The sequence below is a fragment of the Heliangelus exortis genome, chromosome 14 (genome assembly GCF_036169615.1).
Source record: "Heliangelus exortis chromosome 14, bHelExo1.hap1, whole genome shotgun sequence".
NCBI classification, from domain to species: Eukaryota; Metazoa; Chordata; class Aves; order Apodiformes; family Trochilidae; genus Heliangelus; species Heliangelus exortis.
This window is the reverse complement of record NC_092435.1, coordinates 17,681,188-17,697,837: the sequence shown is the minus strand read 5'-3', so window position 1 is coordinate 17,697,837 and position 16,650 is coordinate 17,681,188. Positions and strand designations below refer to the sequence as shown.

At 55.8% G+C, this 16,650-nt stretch overlaps 2 long non-coding RNA genes across 3 annotated transcripts; both read left to right on the top strand.

Moving 5' to 3' along the window:
* Positions 1 to 9,400: 9,400 nt before the first annotated feature.
* On the top strand, positions 9,401 to 12,942 carry LOC139802606 (uncharacterized). 2 transcript variants are annotated; one of them, XR_011728708.1, is made up of 4 exons: positions 9,401 to 9,440; positions 10,415 to 10,513; positions 12,276 to 12,428; positions 12,612 to 12,942. It is a non-coding gene; the product is annotated as an uncharacterized lncRNA (long non-coding RNA). The 2 variants fall into 2 exon arrangements; XR_011728709.1 differs by lacking the exons at positions 9,401 to 9,440; positions 10,415 to 10,513 and adding an exon at positions 11,079 to 11,124.
* A 1,756-nt stretch (positions 12,943 to 14,698) lies between these two features.
* LOC139802356 (uncharacterized) lies at positions 14,699 to 15,297 on the top strand. The gene is made up of 2 exons (XR_011728567.1): positions 14,699 to 14,772; positions 15,101 to 15,297. It is a non-coding gene; the product is annotated as an uncharacterized lncRNA (long non-coding RNA).
* The last annotated feature ends 1,353 nt before the right edge of the window (positions 15,298 to 16,650 follow it).

Sequence of the window (16,650 nt, the reverse complement as noted above, 5' to 3'; positions counted from 1 at the left end):
GCAGAACCTCAACCCCCTGCCTGGGAGATGAACACCCAAGGAATCCCATGGGATTTGCCTACAGATTGCAGCCTCCAGCCAATCCTCCTCAGTTCCAGCAGCCCCAGCACTGCCTGGGAATGGAGGGGCTTTGTTTCCCTTTGTTTCCCTTTGTTTCCCTTTGTTTCCCTTTGTTTCCCTTTGTTCCACTTTATTTCCACACTCCTTTAGCAGAGACCTCTGCTCTCCTGGGACCCACCTCACTGGGCCAAGCCCACCCCTTTTAGGGGTTTCCATGGAGGGTTTGCATCCCAGCTCCTCTCCCTCCTGCTCCCATTTTCCCCCGGGGCCAGCATCACCAGATGGGATGGGATGGGATGGGATGGGATGGGATGGGATGGGATGGGATGGGATGGGATGGGATGGGGTGGGATGGGATGGGATGGGGAGGTTCTGCTGGGGCTCAGCCCTGGAGGGAACCTTGTCCCAAAACTTCCCCTGAGGATGCTCCTGGTGCCAGCATCCCTCTGCCAGCAAAGGACCTGCAGAGCAAAGGGGGTCACAAAGCTCTGCTCAAATCACAGAATCACAGAATGGGCTGGGTTGGAAGGGACCTCAGAGCTCATCAAGTCCAACCCTTGCTCCACTCCCCCCGTGGTTCCCAGCCCATGGCACTGAGTGCCACATCCAGGCTCTTTTGAAATATCTCCAGGGATGGAGAATCCACCCCTTCCCTGGGCAGCCCATTCCAATGGCTGAGCACCCTCTCCAGAAAGAAATCCTTTCCTAATATCCAACCTAAACCTCCCCTGGCAGAGCTGAAGCTCTGCCAGGGGAGGTTTAGGTTGGATATTAGGAAAAAATTCTTTAGTCCGTGCCCTCTTGTCCCACTGATATCAGCCCAACCCCCCCTGGCTCCAACCTCCTTTCAGGGAGTTGCAGAGAGTGATGAGGTCTCCCCTGAGCCTCCTCTTCTCCAGCCTCAACACCCCCAGCTCCCTCAGCCTCTCCTCACAGGACTTGTGCTGGATCCCTTCCCAGCCTCCTTGCTCTTCTCTGGACCTGCTCCAGCACCTCAATCTCCTTCCTGAGCTGAGGGGCCCAGAACTGGACACAGGACTCAAGCTGTGGCCTCCCCAGGGCTGAGCACAGGGGCAGAATCCCTTCCCTGGACCTGCTGGCCACGCTGTTCCTGAGCCAGCCCAGGATGCCATGGGCCTTCTTGGCCACCTGGGCACACTGCTGGCTCCTTATTTTCTGGCCAATCATATGTAACTTCACAGCATCAAGGGACTCTTTGGGTGGGAAAACCCCTTTAGGGCCATCAGGTCCAACCCATCACTGCCCATCCCACCCCATGTCCCTCATCCCCACATACCCAGCATCTGAAACCCCTCCAGGGATGATGGGGACTCCAGCCCTACCCTGGGCAGCCTGGGACAGGCTCTGATGATCCTTTCCAGGGAGAAAATTTTCCTACTATCCAGAGGAAAAAAGGCAAAAAAAAAAAGGCAAATGAGAAGGAGCTGGAGTGGGACCCACTTGCTGTTTAAAATGCAGGAGCAGCCAGAAGCTGTAGCTGCTGTGTAATTAAATCAAACTTGCTCAGTAGATGAGGAAGCATTTATCGAGCAGCCTCTTGGTTCCCAGAAAAGAAAAAAAAAAAAAATTACCATGAAGTTTTCAGGAGAAGGTTTTTTTTCTACCAGAGAGGCAAGAAAAAAGAAAACAACTTGCAGAAATCCACTGAGAGAGACAAAAATCCAAGGGGCTCTTCTGACACTTCATGAAATAATTGGTGTTATCAAAAGGAAATAAGCTGGGTTTTGGTGTTTTTTTTTTAAGCTGAGGAGCACTGAGAGAACCTGCAACCTCAGAGCCTGGACTGGGCTGAGGGACACATGGAAAGTGCCAGGGAGGGGGGGGAGCCAGGAGCCCCGAGGCTGCTTCCAGGTTGCTGCTGGGAAGAGGGGATGGCAAAGGGACAGAGCAGATGGTGGGGACAGGAAGAAAAGAGGAGCCCCACAGAGCAACCTTTGGGCAGGCAGGAAAACAGACTGGGGAGGGGGGTGGGGAAGAGAGGGGATTTCTTCTGCAGGAGTGACCCAGGCAGGGGAAAAACTGATCAGGGTGGGGGGAAAGGTGCTTCAGGCCTGGGAAGGGTTTAGGGGGGCTATGAGCAGGAATTTCTTCACCTAAAGGGCTGTCAGGCCCTGGTCCAGGCTGCCCAGGGAAGGGGTGGAATCCCCATCCCTAGTGCAGTCCCCATCCCTGGAGGGGTTTCTAAACCCAGGGACATCCCAGTGACAGGGACATCCCAGTGCCATGGACATCCCAGTGACAGGGACATCCCAGTGCCATGGTTATCCAGTGCCACAGACATCCCAGTGCTATGAACATCCCAGTGCCGTGGTCATCCCAGTGCCAGGGACATCCCAGTGCCAGGGACATCCCATTGCCATGGTCATCCCAGTGCCACAGACATCCCATTGCCATGATCATCCCATTGCCATGGTCATCCCAGTGCCAGGGACATCCCAGTGCCACAGACATCCCAGTGCCACAGACATCCCATTGCCATGATCATCCCATTGCCATGGTCATCCCATTGCCAGGGACATCCCATTCCCCCAGCATCTCCTCTCAGGAACAAAGCCACCAGCAGCCAGGTTAAAACAAAAACCTCCAGCTCCTTGGTGCTTTGCAGTCCCAGCTTCTTAAACAGTTCATGAAGCAGCAAGAGGCTTGCACAGCACATTTCTCCTGAAACTCAGCAGGGACAGGACCTGACCCCGGGGCAGAATGAAACCATCCTGAGGTTCCTCATCTCTGCTCCAGCCAAATTTGGGCCATCGAGTCTGCTCTGAGCAGAAATGGGCAGATGTCCCCAGGAAGGGGGGGGTGTAGGATCTGTCCTGCCACTGGTCACAGCTCCATCACCTGGGGCCATGAGATTGGTGATGTGGCCCTTGCTGGGGACCTGGGAGGTTCAGTGATGTTTCTTGGAAAAATCCATTTCTGGAGAGAACAAACAATTACTGCCAGGTAACAGCAAGAGCTGGGGACTCAGAGGCAAAACAGCAGCTTGGAAATCAGGCACTGATTGTGTTGGGAAGAGCTCTGGCACGAGTGACCTGATCTGCTTGGACTGGGAACCAGGGCTGGGCTCTGACATCCCATGGCAAGGGCTACAGGGAGAGGGGTGAGGGTCCTGGAGGGGGTGTGGGGGGTCCTGGAGGAGGCATGAGGTGTCCTGGAGGAGATGTGGGGGGTCCTGGAGGAGGTGGGGGGGTCCTGGAGGAGGCATGAGGGGTCCTGGAGAGGGTGTGGGAGTTCTTGAGGAGGTGTGGGGGTGGTCCTGGAGAAGACATGAGGGGTCCTGGAGGAGATGTGGGGGGTCCTGGAGGAGATGTGGGGGGTCCTGGAGGAGACATGAGGGGTCCTGGAGGAGGTGGGGGGGTCCTGAAGGAGATGTGGGGGGTCCTGGAGGAGGTGAGGGGGTCCTGAAGGAGACATGAGGGGTCCTGGAGGAGATGGGGGGGTCCTGGAGGAGACATGAGGGGTCCTGGAGGAGATGTGGGGGGTTCTAGAGGAGATGTGGGGGGTCCTGGAGGAGGTGGGGGGTCCTGGAGGAGGTGAGGGGGTCCTGAAGGAGACATGAGGGGTCCTGGAGGAGATGGGGGGGTCCTGGAGGAGACATGAGGGGTCCTGGAGAGGGTGTGGGAATTCTTGAGGAGGTGTGGGGGTGGTCCTGGAGAAGACATGAGGGGTCCTGGAGGAGATGTGGGGGGTCCTAGAGGAGATGTGGGGGGTCCTGGAGGAGGTGGGGGAGTCCTGGAGGGGGTGTGGGGGCTCTTGAGGAGGTTAAGGGGGGTCCTGGAGAAGACATGAGGGGTCCTGGAGGAGATGGAGGGGTCCTGGAGGAGGTGTTGGGGGGTCCTTCAGGCTTATATTTGGGTTTGGAGCAGTAGAAACCACCCAATCCTTGCAGGCATGAGCAGGAGGAGCAGAGGTGTGGCTGTGGTGGCTCTTCAGAGCTGCTGGGGGAGAGGATGAGCAGAGGAAGAAGGGAAGGAGGGAGGTTTTTCCCCTCCTGCTGCTCCCTGCCAAGCTGCCACTTTGGATTTCATGCTTGCCAAAGCGTGAGACAAAGAGCTGAGGGCTCTGAGCAGGTCCCCACACTGCTGCCACGGAGCAGCCCCAGCTCTGGGGTGGCCAGGGATGGCCAGGGATGTTCTGCTCCATCTCCATCTGGAGAGGGGCTTGGGTGCCAAGGAGAGGGAGGTGTGGGGAGGGGGTCAGTCCCTGTGTGACCTCCTCTGGAGCAGGAGGGAATGAACAACAGCTGGGCCAGGCAGAGGGAAAAGCAGGACCTGGATTTGCTGGGTGAGGTGATCTGGGCCATGGCCCTGGCTCTGACCCCCAGGACTCTGCCCACAGGGGGCTGAGGATGGACCCCAAGGGAGGATGGACCCCAGGTGAGGTTCCCAGGAGGCAGGGTGGGGGTTGCCATGGGTCCACACACCCTGGATGTTCTGCTGGAGATGCTCTGGGGACTCAGGAGCTGCTGGGACCCCCCGAATGGGACATGACCTGGGCTCTGGGGGGGCTGCAGACCACCCCGACCCCCTGAGGTTTGGGCACAGAACCTCTCCACTCAGCTGGGTCACATCACCAAGAATGAATGGCCCTGAAGAGCCTCCCCTGGGGCACCCACCCACACCCATGGGTGATCCTATTTAAGCTTGGCCCAGGCTTCCCCTCCTTCCCTAAGCTGGGCTGGAGGAGCTCTGCTCACCTTGTTCCTGGCTCTGGAACCCTTGGATGTGGCCCTCACTCTGCTGCTCATCCTCCTGGATTCTGCCTGATGCTCCTGACCCCTGGGCTGACTTCCCAGCTTGGATCTTGGCCCTGCCCCATGCTCAGTGTCCCTTTAGGGTTTGTACTCTGGGTTGGACCTGGCCCCAGGGTCCTCTGCTGGGAGCCCCAACCAAGAAGAATACCTTGGGGAAAAAGAAGAGGAGGTAAGGTGATCTGTAGTGTCTGGATTTTCTTCAAGGGGTTTCATGCCTTTTGTGAAGGCAAAAAGAGTTTGGTTGAGGGAAATGAGTTTTCTGTCTAGAATGAGGCAGGAAAATAAAAAATTTTTCCCCCCACCTCCCCTGTCTCATCAGGTCCCCAGCTCCATCACTCCTTGGCCAGATGCTAAACCTCTTGGATCATCACCTGGGTGCAGGGAGCTGCTGGAGGCCACGACCCAAGAAAAATCTATTTTGGGAACATTTAAAATGTGCTTGTTTTCCAGCCACGTGTGAAAATGTGTGACACCTCGAGCCCTCGTTTATTTTTCCAGAATAAACAGGATCTGGGTCACTGTTTATTGACCCCACTGTGGCCTCTTATGGCTCCTCTGGATCCTCCTCTCTCCTAGGAGGGAGATTTTTTTATTGGGTAGCAACAGCCAAAGTGTCTCCTGCTCTCCTCTGCTTTCCTCTCCCACCCACTGCAAGGAACCAAAGTCCTTGCTGGATCCCTGGAGCTCTCTGCCCAGATTCTCCTTGAGTCCTTATCCCCACCAACTGATGAATATAGATAAAGTGCTCTGAAAGATGCATGAGGAATGTGCCAGCTCTCCTCAGAAAAGGAAATGTGCATCTCTTCCAGAGCTGGGAACACGCCAGGACCTTGCAGAAGGTACCTGAGGTTCACCTGATTGACCTCATAAATATGGAGAGATTTAGGGGGGAGATTTTCTCCCCATCTTGCTTGGGTTCAGGTTGCTGTCTGGGTCCTCATTCATAACCCCTTGATGATTGTGTGGAGTTTTACAGCCTAAAAAGCAAAAAAAAGTATTAATAAATTCAACAATTCAGAGTTTCTTTGCTGCTTTTCCTATTTATCCCTGGATTGGTTGCTCTTGAGCTTTGTGATGCCATTTTTGCCTTGGGGGAAGATGGAAATAGAGAGGTGATAAATCCCCCTGAGGAGATCAGTGCTCCCCCCTTCACCAGGCCACATCCAGCCCAGGCTCCTGGGGACACCACTGGGATAAAAGTTGCCTTGGGAGCTGCCCAGGAGCATCTCTTCCATCTCATCCTTCTGGCCAAAGCAGCTGCCAGGCAGCAGGAAAGTTCTGTGTTTGTCAGAGGCACCTCTGCTGCCTCCCAGCCCAAGCTTTGTGCCCAGGGGATGGATGGGGAAGGATGGGGAGTGTTAGTGCAGCCCTGGGAACCTCGTGTTCTTGTCCAGCCCCCATCCTGTGATGGGAATCCCCAGGTTAACAGCTCCAGCTCTGCTTCAAGCCATCATTTTCATTCATTTTTGGGGGGTCTGTCCCAGGGAGCTGAGGCTTTCAGTGAGGGATTTCCTGCAGGAGGTGCAGATCCGGGTGGGATTGAGTTTTCCCAGGAGGGAGGTGCTGGGCTGAGAGCTCTGCTGCCTGGCCAGGGGATGCATCATTTCAGGGCTAGGAATAATTCCTGACCTGGAGGAGTTTGGGTGAAGAAAGGACCATCCCTCCATGGTCCCAAAGCCAAGGGGTATAATCACCATGCCCAGGGATGAGCCTGAGAGAGGAGATCCTGGGAGGAAATCCTCTGGGATGAGGGTGCTGAGCCCCTGGCCCAGGGGGAGCTGTGGCTGCCCCATCCCTGGCAGTGTTGGAGCCCCCAGGCTGGATGGGGTTGGAGCAAGTTCCCAAGGAACATCCCCACCCTCCCCAGCACAACAAAACCTCCTCTGCCCCTGCTTTCCTCTTCCTCTCCACAAATCTAAAAATAAATTGCAGGGAGCAGACCGAGGCCCAGCAGCTCTGGAGAGCAGCAGGAGGGAGCAGCAGGTTGGGATCCAAAGCAGGAGCTGGCATTTCCCTCCCCCTTCCCCCCCTGCCCAGGATGCAAAGGTCTCCCCACATCTGCTGCTGCTTTGCATGCCCACCCCTCTTCCTCCTCACCTGCTGGGATGAAGGCTCCAAGGACCAGGGCTTTGATCTGGGGACATCAGGAGCTGAAACCTCAGGTGTGAATGTGAAACCCTCCAGGGAAAGAGCTGCCCTGGGTACCCTGGGGGGGGGGAGATGCCAGCACCCAACAGCAAGAAGCTGCCCTTGGCTCTCCTGCAGGCATCCCAGGGCTGCCCCAGTCATCATTCCCAAATCCCCTCGTCCTTTCCTGGGTGCTGTATCCACCCCAGGAGCTGGAGCTCTTGTTTCTTTGCTCCTCAGCAAGAGCCTCCAGAGATGAGCTCAGGAGTGAGTGGTGGCCCCTTACAGCAAGGCTTGGGATGGAGCCCAGGGAAAGGGAAAAGTTCTCCTTTATTCCTTGTGTTCTGCACCGTTCACTGGAAGCTGAACTTTTTTGGGACATTGGAAAAGAATTTGCACTTTGGGGGTTGATGGACACCACGTCCTGGCTGGTGCAGCTGCCCTGGGCTCCTGCTGGGCAAAGGGACCCAGGGCCCTGAGCTCTGAGCACAAATCCTTGGTGTAAGGCTCATTCCAGAGACAAACCCTGGCTGGTGCCTCCTCCACCAAGGTCAAGAAGAGTGTTGGGGGCAGCATGAGCTCCTAGGGACCAAAAATCCTCTCTCTGGGCCAAGGTCTGAGCTGCTGCCCAGTCCTTCTGCCACCTTTCCCCTGGCAAAGGAAGGGTCTTGTTCCCTTTGCTGTTCCCACCTCTATAAATACCCAAGGATCTCCTGAGCACCTTGTTCTAGGTGTCCTCCTCCTGCCAAAGCTCTGTGACATTTAATCACTGATTCACTGCAGGCCTTAAACACCTCGTTAGGTTTTTGTGGGGAAATTGCAGTCGGGTTACGAGGCGCCCATAAAAAAAAAATCCTCCATCCTCCTTCCCTCAGGGTGACCTTGTGGCTGAGCTGTGGGTGTTGATGCCTCCCTGCAGGACCTGCTGAAGATTCAACTGAAGAGGCCCAGGAGCCCGTTTGCCAAGTCAGAAGCAGACAGGAGGCTGAGACCCCTCCTTCCTTTGGCAGCTGTGGAGGGCAGGAGCTTCAGAGCCCAGTCAGACATTGCATCCCTCCTCTTCCCTCAGCAGCCCTAAGTGATGCTCACTGTGCTGTTCAGAGGGATCTTGGCTTCTGCTCATCCATGACCAGCAGCTCCCCAAAGCCAAGGGGCTTGGGCCCCAGCCAGGGCCCCCCTGGGCAGAGGAACCAGTGTCTCTCTGGAGAAGCATCTCCCCCCCTTTCTTCTGCAGTCCCAAAGCCACTGCCTTGCCTGGGCTCCCAGACTGCAGCCCCATTCCTGGATATCTCCTGCTGCTTCTGGAGATGACGTTGGTAGGTGGGAACTTGATGCTCTGAGCAGAAGGTGCCCTCTGGGTCAGTGGTTCTGCAGGAAAAGGCTGCCTGGCCCTGGCCTGGCCCCACAGCTCCCTGCAGACTGCCCACCCCTTCCCTCTTCCTCTTGCTGCATTACTTGTCCCTAAATGCCCCCTCCAGCTCCTCCTGAGCTATTTCAGAGGACCCAGAAAGCCATCCCAAACGTGGGAGGGGGTCTCCAGCATCCCCCCCCCCCTTGCAGCCTGCTCCAGAAGGGGTCACCAGGAGCCAGATGCTGCCAGCAGCTCCTTGCCCACATTTCAGCTCCTTGCCCACGTCCTCCCTGAAATGCCACCCAGGTAATGGATGTCCCAGCCCCTGCTCTGCTCCTGGCTGAGAGGATGGCTCTGCCCTTCATTCCCTGGCAGAGCTCAGGAATCATCTCAGGAGGAGGAAGGGGAAAGCCCTGGAGGACCAGGGGACCAAAGGAGCTCCAAAGCAAAGCTCAGGATGTGTTGGAAAAAACCTCCTGTAGCCCCGGTGTGACCTTCAGGCAGCAGGACCACAAGGTTTGAAGGCACCCAGGAGGCTTTAAGGAAGCTGGAAGGGGAGGTGGGATGCCCATGGAGTCCTTCTCCCCCCCGTGCTGTGGAGAGTGAGCTCCAAAGCCTCGTGGTGCATCTCAAGCAAGCTGCTCCTGCTTCCTCCTGGCCCTGGTCTGGACAGGACTGGTTTAAAAGAGGTTTGGGAGTGGGCTGGGAACCCAAATGCATCCAGTGCCAGGGCAGTGGTGTTCCCTCTGGTGCTGCTCTCCAGGCAGCTGCTGGAAGCAGCCAAGTGATGGTGTTAGAGGCTTCTCCCTTGTCCTGGTCCTGCCAGGGGGACCTGGCCTGGTGTCCCCTGATCCCAGCTGCCCAGAGCTGAAGGGCAGAAACTGGTTCTGGGGGGGTTCTGGGTGCTGGGGGGGCTGTGCTGGTGTCCCCACCTCCTGAGGGACTGTGACACTCGGGGAACAGGGCCAGCATCCCACTAGGTGGCACAGCAGGACCAGGGCCACCAACCTTCTCCTCTCCAGCTGCAAGTGTTGGGGGTGCAGAACCAGGACAGCCCCCAGACCCTCCCTCCCTCCTGAGCTGCTCCTGCCGGCAGGTTCTCCAGGTGGGAAAAAACCACAGGAAAAGGTACGGACGTCTTCATGTAAACCCCTAACTCTGCCCGGAGCACAGCCACTGCCATGGCTCTGTGCTGCTGGTGCCACCCATCCCCGGGGTGATGCTTCATCCTGGAGCCTGGACCTCACCCCACTTCGTATTCCTCCCCTTCCATTTTTATGCTCTCCCACCCCGAGCAGCTGTGGGAGAATCCCAGAACCCCAGACTGGCTTGGGTTGGAAGGGACTGGGACTGCCCCAGTGCCCCCCCTGCCATGCTCAGGGACACCTCCCACAGCCCAGGGTTCTCCAAGCCCCATCCAACCTGGGCTGAGACACTGCCAGGGATGGGGCAGCCACAGCTTCTGGGGGCACCCAGGGGCTCAGCACCCTCACAGCACAGAATTCCTCCCTCCCATCTCCTCTGCATCTCCCCTCTTGCAGCTGGAAACCCTTCCCCCTCCTCCCATCCCTCCCTTGTCCAAAGTCCTGGAGCCCCTTCATGTACTGAGGAGGAGCTCCTGGGGCAGGGATGTCCCGTGGTGTCCCCAGTGCTGGCCTCGGAGATGTTCCGAAGGTCCAGCCCAGCGCGGGGCTCTGCTGCCCCAAGCGCTGCGCAGCCGAACGGCACCGGCGGAGCTGATGGGAGGGGGGGGGAGGATGTGGAGGAGCCGGGGAGGGGGTGAAAATCCTGTTTTCTCCCTCATCTTCACCTGGAGAGGGAGGGATGGGGGGCAGGTTGGTTGTGTTCGGGGTGAGGACCCCGACCTGGAAGGGGCAGAGGTTAAAAATCACGAGGGGAAAAAATCCCATTCGTGGGTGGAATGAGCTGTGTGGTCCCGGTGCTGGCTCAGCCGAACCCGTAGGAGGGGTGGGGGCTCCAGTGGATATTCCTGAGGTGCCCCATGGCCCCAGCAAGACACAAGGTTCCTGTGAAGGGGGGGGGGGGGTGCCGATCCTTCCTCTCCTGATCCACATCTTTGTTCTCCCCCCCTTTCCCTGGAGAGGGCCTGAAGGTGAACGGCACAGCCAGGAGGTGGGACCTCCCCCCCCTGCCCCAGCAGGACCCTCACTCAGCAGCCCGGGCTCCATGTGCCCCTCCAGGTGAGCAGCAAACCCCCCCCTGTGTGTGCTGCACCCCCAGATGCTCCCCAGCTCGGGGTTTGTCCCCTCTTTAACCACCTTCCTGCTGCTGGACACAGAGCTGGGCTTCAACGGGACAGTTCCCCAGCTGCCTTTGGGACCCCATCTTCTTCCTGCTTCCAGCAGGGTTTGGTGGTGGTTTGTTTTGTGTGGTTTTTTCACCCAAAACCTTCCCAGGTGTGACTGGATGCACTCATGTCCCCCACCTCCCCCCATGGGGTTAGGGCAGAGCAAACATCCCCCTCCAGCACTCCCAGGGCCCCATTTTCTTCCAACCAAAGCCAACCTCGGGAGACACCTCCCACCCTTGGGGTGCCACTGGGGCATCCTGGAGAAAGGAGTCCGGGGAGGCAGGGATGGTGAAACACTTCCTGGGGCAAGGGAAGGGGATGGGAGGGAATGGGATGGGATGGGATGGGATGGGATGGGATGGGATGGGATGGGATGGGATGGGATGGGATGGGATGGAATGGGATGGGGCGGGGTGGGGTGGGGTGGAGTGGGGTGGGGTGGGGTGGGGTGGGGTGGGGTGGGAGGAAGGTGCCGGAGCTGTTTGCTGAAGGAAAATTGAGGTGAGCCAGAAAGTGCCAGGACTTGGCAGAGGTTTCAGGAAGGAATTCTCCAGCTCCGGGGCCTCTCTGCTTCACACGGTGCCAGGTGAAGCTCGGGTCTCCTTGGTGACGGATTAGAGGATTAGCGGCTGGAGCGGCGCTCCCTCCTTCCCTCCTCCTTTCTTCCTTCCTTCCCTCCTCCTTTCTTCCCTCCTTCCCTCCTCCTTTCTTCCCTCCTTTCCTCCCTCCTTTCTCCCCTCCCTCCTTCCCTCCCTCCCACCCACTCGCGGGTGGGTTCCTCCCCGCAGGGCCATTGTTCTGTGGGAAATCTCCCTGCCCAGGAAGAACCCAGCACCAGCCCAGGGAAGGGGCAGGAGGGTGAGGAACCCATCCCACTGCCCCGTGCTGGGGTCACGGCAGCTCCCTGGCACTCGGACATCAGGATGTCCATGTCCTGGGGGACAGGGACCCGTGGGATGTGCTCATGGGGCTGCAAAAGCCATCGGTAAAGATGGGATTTCCCTGCCAGAGAAGCTGTGGCTGCCCCAGGCCTGGGAAGTGGCCAAGACCAAGGTTGGATGGATGATCCTGGGCTGGTGGAAGGTGTGGTGTGGGTGAGAGGGGAAAACGTCTGGAAAGGGAGGATTTGTCCCCATAATTACCCCATGACAATGGGGGGAAGCTTGTGAGGACCTTTCCTCCTCCCAGTACAAGTCAAACTCCCCCTTCCCAGGGCTCCCCGGAGGTGTCCTGGCTGGGGCTCTCCTGTCCCACCTCCCAGCACCACTGTTTGCTGTCTGTTACTTCAGCATTCATCGTGTTTAAGCAGCACTTAAATGGGGCTGGAGAGATAATCCTGGAGAGAAAAAACAATTCCCCTGTCCTCCTCCCTCACTTTCCCCCCCGGGCCTGAATTACCCCAAATAAACACTCCCTTGGGGTAATGATTAACTTTAATGGCTGGGTCCTGGCTTCAGCACCATAGGGGGGGCTGGAGGAGGTGATGGTCCTCAGGATAAAGGAGAGAAGGTCCAGGATTGAAGGGGAAACGTGGTCAATCCCCCCAGGGACACGACCCCAGGATTGTCACCATTGCCCCCCAGCCCAGACTGAGGCTGCTGAGCCCCTGGCCCAGGTTGCCCAAGGAAGTTGTTCCATCCCATCCCTGGCAGGGTTGAAGGCTCCAGGTTGGATGGGGTTGGAGCAGCCTGGGCTGGGGGAGGGGTCCCTGATCATGGGAAGGGTTGGAATGAGCTGATCTTGAAGGTCCCTTCACCCCCAAACTGGTCTCTGGTTCCATGACTCCCAGCACCTTCTGAGCCCAGGTGAGCACCAGTGGGGGCTGACAGCATCCACAGGAAGGTCCCATTTGTCCCATCCCTGGGTGCCACCAGAGGCTTTGCCCTGCCTGCTGGGGACTGCATCTCCAGCCCACCCCAGGCTGAGCTGCAGAGATACCCCAGGAACCCTCCCAGCAGCTCTTTCTCTCTTTTATTGTGTTTTCCCAGGTCAATGGATAACTTTACAGCCCGAAAACATCAAACAGAACAACCCTGGGCAGGCAGTGTCCCAGCTGAGTCACCTGGTGGGGAAGGGGCCATAAAGTTCAAAAACAAACCCATCCTGAAAGTCATGGCCATGGTGCAGAGGTGGGTGCTGGGCTGGCTGGAGGTGTGGGGTGGGCACCCATGGCATCTTCCCCACATCCCAGGGGGTTTGGGGTTTCTCCCACCAGACCCTGGGCATAGGGTGGCACCGTGCAGGGATTTTGCTGTCCTGGAGCCATGGAAACTTCCTTCCAAAATCAGCTCAGGGGGGCAGGAGGGAGAGCAGAGCCTTGCTGATTGATCCTCATCCACACAGCTGAGAGGTGGAGGTGGGTGGGTTGCAAAAAAAGCAAAAAAAACAAAAAAACCAACCAAACAAGCAACCAACCAACCAACCAACCAAAAACAAACAAACAAACAAACAAAAAAAACAAAAAAAAACCAAAAAAAAAAAAAAAAAGAAAATTATGAATGATGATGATTTGGAAACCTGACTGGAGCTTTCCTGCAGGGACACCCCAAAGGGAGCTTCTGTCCCCACCTCCCATGGCTAAGGTTAAACTGGGACAGGAGGGTCCCCAGCCACCACGTGTGCTGGTCCTGGGGCCACCTGGGACCCTTCCAGAAGGATCCCCATCCCACAGCCCCATCCACACTGCTGCCACCTCTGGGGATTTCCCTGCTGCAGCCCCAGGGAGGAAGGACCCTTGGGCTTTGCAGGCAATAAACCAGCCCCTCTCTGGACTTTCCTGCTGGTGGGGCAGATCTGCTCTGTTCCTCCCTATCTTGGTGAGCTCAGCAGGAACCCTGTGGCTGCCTGGGCAGAGCAAAGTCCAACGTGCTGAAGGAGAGGTTGGGGGGGAAGGGGGTGCCAGGAGGTGCTCAGGTGCTCAGCCATGTGGTGCCTTTTGCCACACTGAGCAAAGCTGAGCAGCATCCCAGCTCTGTCCATGACCACAAATCCCCAAGTGAGTTCCCACAGGTCCTTGCACAGCAAATCCTTGCTGTTCCCAGCACCCAGCCCAGGATGGATCCACGGTGACCTCCACAAGGATATGCTTGGCCTCCAGACCTCCCCAGAGCCTCTGGTCCATATTTTCCTAAAAGTTTGCTCTGCAGAAGCTTCCGTCTCCCTTCCAGGTCCCAACCTCCCTCCTCTGACATCCCCTGGGAGCATGGGGGGTCCCTGGCTGCAGCCCCCAATTCTTGTTCAAGTGATGGTGAAATCTGGAAGCAACCAAGGGAGGAGAAGGAGTGGGGAACCATCCACAGGGTCTAAAAGGCAGAGGGGAAGGATGGAAACCAACTCATCTCAGCAATGGGTGGGATTCATTCAGCAAGGAACCAAGTTGGAGCTGAGGGAACCTCATCAGGAGGCACCTCCCAACACCACCAGGGTCACACCATGCACCTTCCCCACCTCACATACCCATTTTCCTACCTAAACCAAATGGAAAAAAAAATCTGCTTCGGGTTTGTTGTGTTTTTTTCCCCCTTTTTTTAAGCCTGGAAAATCAAGAGATGTGCAGAAAACAGAAGAACCACCACTGCTCCATGGGATAAAATTTTATTACAAAATATGAGCTGGATTAAGAGCTGTAGGGGAGGTTTGGGGTGTGGGAGGAGAGGGGAGGGGTCTGTAACAAACAAAAACAACACCAGAAAACTTCCACCCAAGTTCTCCAGGTCCCAGTTGTGGGTTTGTTTGGTTTTTTTCACATTGTGTTCATCTCTGACAGTCAACAGCCACCTCAGTCCCACCACACCACACAGTGCTCTTTGCCTATTTACAGCAATTTTTTGGGGGGTTATTTTTTATTTACAGTGATTTGGGGGGAGGAGGAGGGATTGTTTTTTATTTACAGCGATTTGGGGTTTTTTTTTTTCTTTTTATTTTCCCTGTTTTGACACAGGCACAGCAGAGAGGAGCCCAACCCTTTGCTCCACACCAAGCACGTGCTTTGCAGAATCTCCTGGCTTTGCAAATCTTTTCCAAGGATTCCCAAGGATTCCCAAGTGCTGGAGGATCCTTCCTTCAGAGAGGAGCATCCCCAGCACCTCCTTTTCCCTGGATTTCTCCCAGGGAACACTTGCCCTTGGCCACCCAGAGCTGGGAGGCGAGGTGAGAAGTTGGCCACAGGGAAATAAAGGAGTAAAAGCTGAGCCTTGCTGGGGCTTTTCCTTTGGAGTTCTTGTTGGTTTTTTGGTTTTTTTTTTTTTCTTTTAAAGCACAAGTAGAACGTTTATATTTCAGCAGTTTATGTGCAGAGCAGTGGTGGGTTTGTTTCTTTTTTTTTTTTTTTTTGTTAAGACTCTTCTTCCTCTGCCCCCTACCCTCATGAAATTAAAAAAAAAAAACAACAAAATAATAATAAAAATATCTCTATACACACATCACTTGTGTGAGGAGGAACTGAAGCTTTTTTTTTTTTTTTTTCTTTTCTCTGTAGTGAAAAATAAACAACCAAGATCATCAGGAAAATTATTTACACTTCCCCCCAGGATCTGAAGCTGCCCATTGGGAGGTCTGGCTTGGTGCTGCTGCTGAGAGCCCAGGTTTGGAGCCCCAGCAGCACAGGAGAGGTGGGGAAAAGGGGGTGGGGGTGAGCAGAGGTCTCCTTGTCCAAAAAAAAAAAAAAAAAAACAAACCAAAAACAGAGGGGGACAATGAGATCCTTCTGGGAGGGTCCCAGGTGACCCCAGGACCAGCCCAGTGGCACACGTGGTGGCTGAGCCCACCTGGGGAGTTTGGCTCATGTGTTGAGGAGGTTCAAGCACAAGAGATGCACCAAAAAAAACCAAAAAAAACCCAAAACAAAACAAACCCCCCCCCCCCCCAAAAAAAAAACCAAAACAACAAAAACAAAAACAAACAAAAAAAAACCCAACACCTCACAGCACCCTGGGAAGAGCAGGGAAGGGGCCTTAGGGTGGTGAAGCTGTGAGGTAGGTAACATGATTGCAATCTGAACAGCAGGATTCATTGGAATTTGGTTCAAAGATACTTTTTTTTTTTTCCCCCCCATTTTTTTTTTTTTCTCTTTTCTGTCTGAATGTGGTGAAATGGTGACAGCAGAAGCCTGGTGTGATTGGTGATGGCTGAGTCCTCCTCTGCATGTTCAAGGCATGAGCAGAACCTGCTCTTTTTTTTTTTTTTTTGGAGAAAGGCACAGTGGATTCTGGAAAAACAGAGCTCCATTGGTGGCTTTTTTTTTTTTTTTTTGCAGTCCTCTGGGTGGCTTTGAGAGGAGATCCCCACCTGGTCCTCCCAGAGACACCTGAAGTCAGAATTCATCTTGGAAGCAGAAATGCTAAGGACACAACCAAAAGAACCTGGCCAAGCAGGGCAGATATTTGCAGCCTTGAGTGAGGTGGCTGCCAGGAAACCCCAGATGGGCTCAAGGGGACAAAAATCATGGCTCTTGTCACCTGCTTTTGTGCTGTCCCTTGCTTGAAGGCACAGCAGGTGAGTATATCACCACCCCCTTCCATGTTCTCATCATCTTCTCTCATCCAAACCATTTTCTTCTCATCTAAACCATGTTCCTACCTAGAAGGGTTGGAGCAGATGATCCTTCAGGTCCCTTCCAACCTGGCATTCCATGATTCCACGCCCCCACCCAGACTGGGATTGTCAGCACACACAACCCTGGCCATGTGCTCCTGTTCGTGCAAGTCAGAGGTGCCAAACCCCCAGCCAGGCCATGGGACAAGGTGCCCCATCCAGGGCCAGGCCATGGGACAAGGTGCCAAACCCCAAGCCAGGCCATGGGACAAGGTGCCAAACCCCGAGCCAGGCCATGGGACAAGGTGCCAAACCCCAAGCCAGGCCATGGGACAAGGTGCCCCATCCAGGGCCAGGCCACGAGGCACCCCAAGAGGATTACGCCACCAGTTTGGCACAAGACCTCTCCCAGTTGGGTCCATCACGGCCTCTCTTGGGGCCACCATAGGTACAAAAAAAAAAAAAAAAAATCCCAAAGAGCTTGAGACACGAAGG